Source organism: Pongo pygmaeus, chromosome 16 (assembly GCF_028885625.2).
Source record: "Pongo pygmaeus isolate AG05252 chromosome 16, NHGRI_mPonPyg2-v2.0_pri, whole genome shotgun sequence".
Taxonomy (NCBI): domain Eukaryota; kingdom Metazoa; phylum Chordata; class Mammalia; order Primates; family Hominidae; genus Pongo; species Pongo pygmaeus.
This window is the reverse complement of record NC_072389.2, coordinates 104052250-104061531: the sequence shown is the minus strand read 5'-3', so window position 1 is coordinate 104061531 and position 9282 is coordinate 104052250.

The following is a 9282-nucleotide window of genomic DNA, read 5'->3' as shown; positions in this document are numbered from 1 at the left end:
GAAAAAAATTTCCTGAGCTCTATGCAAAGAAGCCTGCTGTAAAGCAAATAATGCCATCTAATGTATTTGCTTGTCACTTGGGTTGTTTTTCCAATTATTAAAACATTTAAACTGAATGCATCTCTATTCTTTCTAGCCTGGTGAGTACTGAAGGGCTGGACTATATCTCTGATTTTTTTCCACCCTGACAAGTGTTTCCTAAGAGCAAGTGTGGTGCATAGGTAATAGCCTAGGCTATAGAGGTGACTGAGTGTAGTTCAATTCCTGGCCTTTCCATTTGCTCTTGGGCAAGTTACTGAAATGCTCTATGCTTCCGTTTCTTCAACTATAAAAAGAGGAAAAAAGGCCAGGCCCAGTGGCTCATGCCTGTAATCCCAGCACTTTGGGAGGCCGAGGTGGGTGTATCACGAGGTCAGGAGATCGAGACCATCCTGGCTAACACAGTGAAACCCCATCTCTACTACAAATACAAAAAAATTAGCCGAGTGTGGTCGTGGGCACCTGTAGTCCCAGCTACTCGCGAGGCTGAGGCAGGAGAATGGCGTGAAACCGGGAGGCGGAGCTTGCAGTGAGCCGAGATGGCACCACTGCACTCCAGCCTGGCGGACAGAGTGAGACTCCGTCTCAAAAAATAAATAAATAAATAAAAAATAAAAATAAAAAGAGGAAAAGAAATGCAAGTATCCCTCATAATCCAAAGCAAATTTGTTCCCGAAACCAGGTAAGACGGTGAATATCCACAGAGCAGGAGCCCGTGTCCCTTTATTTAATTTAATGTATGTATTATTAATTTTTCTATTATTTATTTTTAAAACTGACATAGAATTGTATATATTATTAATGGTGTACAACATGATGTTTTGAAATACATATACATTGTGAAATGGCTAAATCAAGCTAATTAACATGTGCATTACCTCACATACTTATCATTTATTTTTGAGGAGAACACTTAAATCAACTTTCTTAGTAATTTTCAAGAAAATAATATATTATTACTAACTATAGTCCCTGTGTTGTACAATAGATTTCTTAAGCCTATTCCTGCTGTCTAGCTGAAATTTTATATCCTTTGACCAACATCACCGCAATCACTCCTGCCCCGCAGCCCCGGTAACTTCTATTCTACTCTACACTTGTGTGAGTTTGACTTCTTTAGTTTGCACAAAAAAGTGAGTGAGATCATACAGTATTTCTCTTTCTGTGCCTGACTTATCTCACTTGTGAGAAAAATAATGAATATGTTTCTAGCTCAACCTAAGGTCCCAACTGACGTCCCCCCAAATCCCTAAAACTCAAACAGGTTGGTTCATGACAAACCACTACAGATGTGTGCATGACACAAAGTGTTTAAAACATTACCTCATTTTAAAATAATTAACTCATTGATGGGTATGCTTGTGTGTACAGTAACTCTAGAAATGATTTTCTTTCTACCCTTCATCAAGCATATACTCTAAGATAAATGAGCAACAAAGTAATACATTAAAAGCAGGCAGGGCATGGTGGCTCACGCCTATAATCCCAGCATTTTGGGAGGCCAAGGTGGATGGATTGCTTGAGCCCAGGAGTTTGAGACCAGCCTGGGCAACATGATGAAACCTCATCTCTACAAAAAACACAAAAATTAGCTGGGCATAGTGGCATGTGTCTGTCATCCCAGCCACTCAAGGGGCTGAGGCGGGAGGATTGCTTGAGCCCAGGAGGTTGAGGTTGCTGTGAGCCATGATAGCACCATTGCACTCCAGCCTGGGTGACAGAGTGAGACCCTGCCTCAAAAAACCAAACAAAACAAAGCAAAAGACAAAAATACAAAAAAAAAAAAAAAAAAGAAAAAGCCCATTGTGAAGTAAAATAAACAAGCAATGCAAATTTAAAAAAACGATTCCTTACAGATTGGAGACCTACAGATTGAAGGTGATTGAGATTTGGAGGTGAGAGAAGGGATATGGAACTGTTGTCACTGTTGTTGCCCGTGCTAAACCTCTAAGGTAAAACGACTTCTTGGTCCACTGGTGGTAAAAGCAACTTGAACTTTATCTTCATAATCAACAGCACTAGAAGGAGTGTGCTCTGTCAACAAAAGAGTGTTGATTGCAAAATTTTCATTCTTCATGTAATCTTTAATGGATGGTGACAGAAAGCTGCTGGTTCATACAGGCTTTATGATAATGGTTCGTACAGGCTTATGATTCAAATGCCAGGTGACAGACAATGCCTTCTCTTCTACTTGGCTCTAAAGGGCACTGAAATTGTTGGAGTAATACATCAGTGAGAGTTTTAGCCTGATACCTTCTTCATAAATTCTCCAAAAATAGGATTAGCCTTGGTTTAGGGGCTTTCTATCCAGGCATATATTCTTGTCTTCTGAAATGGACATATACAATGCAATTTTTTTTTTTTTCTGAGGAAGATTCTCTCTTTGTCACCCAGGCTGGAGTGCAATGGCACGATCTCAACTCACTGCAACCTCCGCCTCCTGGGTTCAAGTGATTCTCCTGCCTCAGCCTCCCGAGTAGCTGGGATTATGGGTGCACGCCATCATGCCTGTCTAATTTTTGTATTTTTAGTAGAGACAGGGTTTCACCATGTTGGTCAGGCTGGTCTTGAACTCCTGACCTCATGATCCGCCCGCCTTGGCCTCCCATAAGTGCTGGGATAACAGGCGTGAACCACTGCGCCTGGCCCCATTTTTTTTTTTTAATAAAACGGCCCTAGTTTTATAAAACTAGCAAACATAAAAACTAGCAAACATAAAAAAATTTGCTTTGGAGTTGACATCTTCCTCCAGTTGCCTGCGTCCCCTGGAGAAGGTGGCCACAGCTTCAAGTATTCATTCTTTCTTGTTTCTCTGACCTTCCAGGCCTTGGTTTGAAACTCATCTTCTCCGTTGAATTATCTCTTTCCTTCTTCTGAACCCTTTTCAGAACTTCGATGATCCATATCTTGTATCATCAGGGTGCCAGCAGCATCCCACAGTGGCTGTCAAGCCCATTAGGAGGTGTTTTTGTAGTTTTTATAAAGTGTTGCTGGTGAGGATGTGGAGAAATAGGAATGCTTTTACACTGTTGGTGAGAGGGTAAATTAGTTCAACCATTGTGGAAGACAGTGTGGCAATTCCTCAAGGATATAAAACCAGAAATACCATTTGACCCAGCAATCCCATTACTGGCTATATACCCAAAGGATTATAAATCATTCTACTATAAAGACACATGCGCACATATGTTTATTGCAGCACTATTTACAATAGCAAAGACTTGGGACCAACCCAAATGCCCATCAATGATAGACTGGATAAAGAAAATGTGGCACATATACACCATGGAATACTATGCAGTCATAAAAAAGAATGAGTTCATGTCCTTTGCAGGGACGTGGATGAAGCTGGAAATCATCATCCTCAGCAAACTAACACAAGAACAGAAAACCAAACACTGCATGTTCTCACTCCTAAGTGGGAGCTGAACAATGGGAACACATGTACACAGGGAGGGGAACATCACACACTGAGGCCTGTCGGGGGTTGAGGGGAAAAGGGAGGGAGAGCATTAGGACAAATACCTAATGCATGTGGGGCTTAATACCTAGACGACGGGTTGATAAGTGCAGCAAACCACCATGGCACATGTATACCTATGTAACAAACCTGCACGTTCAGCACATGTATCCCAGAACTTAAAATCAAAGTAAAAAATAAACAAATAAACAAATAAATAAAAAGTGTGGTGCTTTCCTGAGCAACACTGTGAAGCTTTCCACAACCAATCACACATGACTTTTAAAAATTTCATATGGTTAGAGAAATAATCAAGTCACATGTGCTCCAGATGTGGACTTGTTTATGACCACAGGTATGTCTTTACGTGTCTATCTCTCTCACTTGCAGGTTTTTTTTTTTTTTTTAAATGTATGTGCTTTTCTAGGCCTCTTAGTCCCACAGGATTTCTTCATAGGATTTTCCACTTTCTTAGAAGGCAATTTTCTAATGCAGGGCTGATGATAACAGTAAGACACATCATCTTTAAACAATGCCTACATTAGATCAGCGGGGAGGGTGCCCGCGTCCTGGGACTGCAGAGCAGTGTCGTGCGTTCTCTGCGTAGGTGCAGGAGAACCAGACAGTGAATTCTGGGTAAACCTTTTGCAAAGCTTTCCAACAACTAGTAAGGCACCCTGTGATACTGCTAGAGTGCAGTGATTCTATCACAGCTCACTGCAGCCTCGACCTCCGGGCTCACGCGATCCTCTTGCCTCAGCCTCTTGAGTGGCTGGGACCACAGACACATCCCCTCTTAGGGCAGTTACAAGGATGAATATAGAATTCCAGGGCAGGGGGTTGTGTGGGGAGGGGACATTTTGGGGGTGTGCAATGACATCAGTGTAGGGCCTCTGAGACGAGCAGCCCGTTTGCCACTGTGTGGGGCTTCAGCCATGAACTGCTGCTCTGACCTGCTTTTCCCATGTGCAACTGTGGCCAAAGCAGCATGAAGCGCTGCAAACCAGGTTCGCCTCTGTTATCCTCACGCCATACACGGGGGAACGACTCTAGCGAGCAGCCCATGAAGGATTGTTAGAAAGAGACGACCCAAGGAACTTGGAAGGGATTCATGGGAAATCAAAGATAAAAGGCAGAAGAATGATGAGGACAAAAACAAAAGTTCCTTCTGAGGGAGCTGGGTAAGTTCTGCCTTGGGTCTCTGTTTTCTTTCTTTCTTTCTTTCTTTCTTTTTCTTTCTTTCTTTCTTTCTTTCTTTCTTTCTTTCTTTCTTTCTTTCTTTCTCTTTCTCTCTCTCTTTCTTTCTTTCTTTTTTTTCTTTCCTTCTTTCTTTTCTTTTCTTTCTTTTTTGACAGTCTTGCTCTGTCGCCAGGCGGGAGTGCAGTGGTGCCATCTCTGCTCACTGCAACCTCTGCCTTCCGGGTTCAAGTGATTCTCCTGACTCAGACTCCCAAGTTTTAATGTGTAGAGAGGCAGCACCTGAAAGCTCTCTGTGGCTTCTACTAGTCCAGGGAGACAGGAAGTCAAAGAGGTCTCTGTGTGGACACTAGGAGAGGGGACAGAGAACCTCCTGGGAAGCAAGTCACTCACATGGGCTGGGGCCAGAAAGCCCTCAGGGAGAGCAGAGAAGAGAGTCACCAGGGTTTGTGGCTGGTGTCTGGGTTGATGTAACACTTCTTTTTTGCAGTTAGTTTGCTAATGTCAGTTCTGAGTTAGAGATGCTCACAAGACATGTGTGGGCTAAGAGATGCCTCCATGTTCAACACACACTAGACAAACTTAATTATTCATAAGAATCTCTATTGGAGCACTTCAGGCTGTGCAGAGGCAGCTTTTAGATGGTGAAGACAGAGCTAGTTGTTTTCAAAGGGCGCTGGAAAGATAGGGCTAGTTTTTGGATTTTGTTTCACATTTTTTTCAAACAAGCTGGTAAATGTTGACTTAAAGCATTATTTTGGGTCAGGTTTACATAGAGTGGCAATGAAACATTTCACTGGATAAAGGAATGGGGGAAAAGAGCTCCAGCATTTCTTGCCTCTGGCTTTGTAGCTCTTTCTTGCATCACTAGGGGATTGCTTCTGCAAACGGAGTGTGAAAAGCCAAAGCTTTGGAATAGATTATAAGTGAATGGGGAGAAACAGATGTAGGGTGAATACACACACACAAGCCAGACAACCTTGGTACAGAAATCAGATGTGCCATAAAAACTGTTTCACTTTAGGAATGATGTCTAGATTTGAAATGCTTGGTTTAAAACGACTATTACGTCACCGCCACCTGCTGGCCAGAAACGGTATTAGCTTAAAGCTCCATTAGGGAAAAGGGTCTTCTTGGGGTAGGGTAACTGATTGGGCTTCTCATGGTTATTTTTGTGTGGAAAGAGTCTTTCTCTGAGAAAAATCTGCTTTTATTTTTTCTTCTTCTGTATAGAAAATGTTCTGTTATTTTTAAATGAACATTTAAAAAATTTATAAAGACATAATAATAGGAAATTTAGAAAATACAGAAAAGTGTAAGAACTATAGTTTATATATTTACACATTTTTCTAACATGAAAATATTTGAAAAAACTCCAACAAAATTGGAATTTATTATACATATGAATTTGTTTCATTTAGTTATTGAATTAGTTTTTTTATCATGAAATATTTTAAACATACACCAAAATACAAAACATAACAGATGCCCAACTGGATTTAACTCATTTTTAAAATTTTGCTACGTTTTCCCTAAAATTTTCTTTTGGAAAATACTACTTTACAGGTACAAATGAAATTCACATTTGTCCCCACCCTCATCATCAAATTTCCCTCCATTATTCCCCAGATAGTACCACTATCTTAAAAATGATATGCAACACTTTTTGTTTTTATAGTTTTGCTTTATATGTTTTAAATTGTACATGGTTGAGTGATACTCTATTCTTTATTCAATTTTTTTTTCACTGAACGTTATGTTTATGAACTTTATGTTTATATAGGTAGACCTAGTAGATTCATTTTTACAAATAGCTGAATTAAAAAAATCTTATCTGGAGGTATTGATCTTTAACCGGAGAGTTTAATCCATTTACATTTTTTGTGAATATGTTTAGATATATTTCTACTATATTCTTTTTGTTATCTGTTTATTGTGCTTTGTTTTAAACATATTTTTGTTTTCTATCAGAGGCTGTGTATTTAAAATTTTTTTTCCTCATCTACTTGCTTTGAAGTTATATTTACTATTTCTTTTCTACCCTTCAATTTATACCATGCCTACTTAACAAGTCTAAACATAGCAATTATTGCTTCTTTCTTCAGAAGAGTACAAAGACCTTAGAATGTTTTAAATTACTTTTACATTTCTCCCATCTTTTATCTTATGCTTTTTAGGATTTTAAATTCTTATTGTTTTAAATCACTATATTAGTGGTCATATCATCATCATCACCACTACCACCACCACCACCATCATCATCATCATTACCAATCAGTACTTAGTTAGCATTGAGAAAAAGGCCAAGCAAATATGAAGCAAAGAAAGCCAGAATAGCAATCTTACTCCTTTGTGTTCTTTTGTTTTTGCCTTGAATTAAGTCTATCTATCTATCTATCTATCACCTATCTATCTATCTAACATCTATCTATCTATCTACATATATATCTAAAGGAACAATTTAGTCTCAAGCACAATGTGGCAGAAGTACAAGGAAAATAAATGAATCAACAATTTTAACAGTCTTCTTGGAAACTGATAGATTAAGGAGACAAGTAAGTACAAAGATATATAAAATTGAATAATACAATTAATCAATACGAGGCATCACATTTTATTACATTTTCATCAGTCTGATAGTTGCTAAATTCTAACTTATTTGTTTTAATTTGGATTTAAAATTATTATTGAGATTAGGTATTTTTTCATATGTTTATTGGAAGTTTGTAGTCGTTTTTGTGTATAATTAACTCTTCATGTTTATTGGAGATGTTTGTTTTTACTGAGTTGTAAGAACTGTTTGTATATAAAAGTTATTAAATGTTTATTTGTTATATATGTTAAAATATTTTCAGATTTATTATTTGTTTTTTAATACTGCCTATTCTTTTTTAGGGCTTATTTTAAATTTTAATGTTTATATACTGCATTCTAGATACGTTCTCTGGAAAAGATTCTTTTTTTGGAAAGGATGAAAGAATGAAAAGATAAAAGAATGAAAAGGATAGGGTAATGAAGGGATCAAACGGGAATGCGGTAAAAACTGAAAGGAAAAAGGAACAAGAACCTAAAGAATAAGAAGAGGAGGCGGGCCGGGCGCGGTGGCTCAGTGCCTTGGGAGGCCGAGGCGGGCAGATCACAAGGTCAGGAGATGGAGACCATCCTGGCTAACACAGTGAAACCCCATCTCTACTGAGAAAAAAAATACAATTAGCCGGGCGTGGTGGTGGGCGCCTGCAGTCCCAGCTACTCGTGAGGCTGAGGCAGGAGAATGGAGTGAACCGGGAAGGTGGAACTTGCAGTGAGCCGAGATTACGCCACTGCACTCCAGCCTGGGCGACAGAGTGAGACTCCGTCTCAAAAAAAAAAAAAAAAAAAAGAAGAGGAGGCCAGGTGAGGTGGCCCACGCCTGTAATCCCAGCAATTTGGGAGGCCAAAGGGGGAGGATCACTTGAGGTCAGGAGTTCGAGACCAGCCTGGCCAACATGGCAAAACCCCGTCTCCACTAAAAATAGAAAAATTAGCTGGGGGTGGTGGTGCTCGCCTGTAATCCCAGCTACTTGGGAGGCTGAGGCAAGAGAATCGCTTGAACTCAGAGGTCAGAGGTTGCAGTGAGCCAAGATCGCTCCACTGCACTCCAGCCTGGGCGACAGAATGAGATTCCGTCAAAAAGAAGATATAAAGGTCTGGGACCTGCAAATAATTTACCTAAAACAATAAATGGAGTTCAAATATGAAGTAACATTTTTGGAAAGCAAATTATAAACTTGTGAGTAAGATACATTAACAAAAACAAAAACAAAAAAACAAAAACAAAAACAAACTACCCCTTGCTCCCAAGTCCTGGAATTGGAAGATAGAATTGGACAAAATATCAGAGATATCCTCTGAAACTTGGATTATGCACACACTCCTTTTCCTTGACTATCTGAACTGATGGAACAGGATGCTAGGTCAAATTTACTCTTTTTGGGAAACCAACAGATGAGGAGATAAAGCCAAAGTTTCATATGGTATTTAGAGATGTCCTTTATTTTTTATTTTATTTATTTTTTATAGTCTAATTTTGGAGTGGACAGCTACTGGGATGAGTTGAGGAATTCTGAGTAGAATGTTTTAGACTCATCAGCAACTTCTTGGTTGTTCCTGATGGAGGACTCTCCTTTGACAAACTTACAATAGACACATTAAGATCATAGAATCACAGTAGGTTAGCCTGGAAAACTCTTTAGAAATGGAATCATCTGGCCTTCCCAGATGAGGAAATGGGGATTTGGAGTGGTTCATGGTTTGTAACCCAATACTCCCCAGCTTGTCCTTGAGAACATGGCCAATTTGGAGTTCTGGGTTAATAAAAGTGCTTTTGTGAACTCAAGGACAACCCACACATACCCCTAATAAATAATGGCATCTCTCATCAGAATCATAGGCACACCTTGAGATCTGGGGAGAGCACTGAGCTGGGAGTTGGGGGATTGGTGTTCTAGTTCCTCACGACCATCCCCAGCTGAGTGACCAGGAGCCTCATCTACCACAGAAGGCAGTGGAGAGCAGATCCCTGTTCCCTCCCACTCTAACATCCCCCG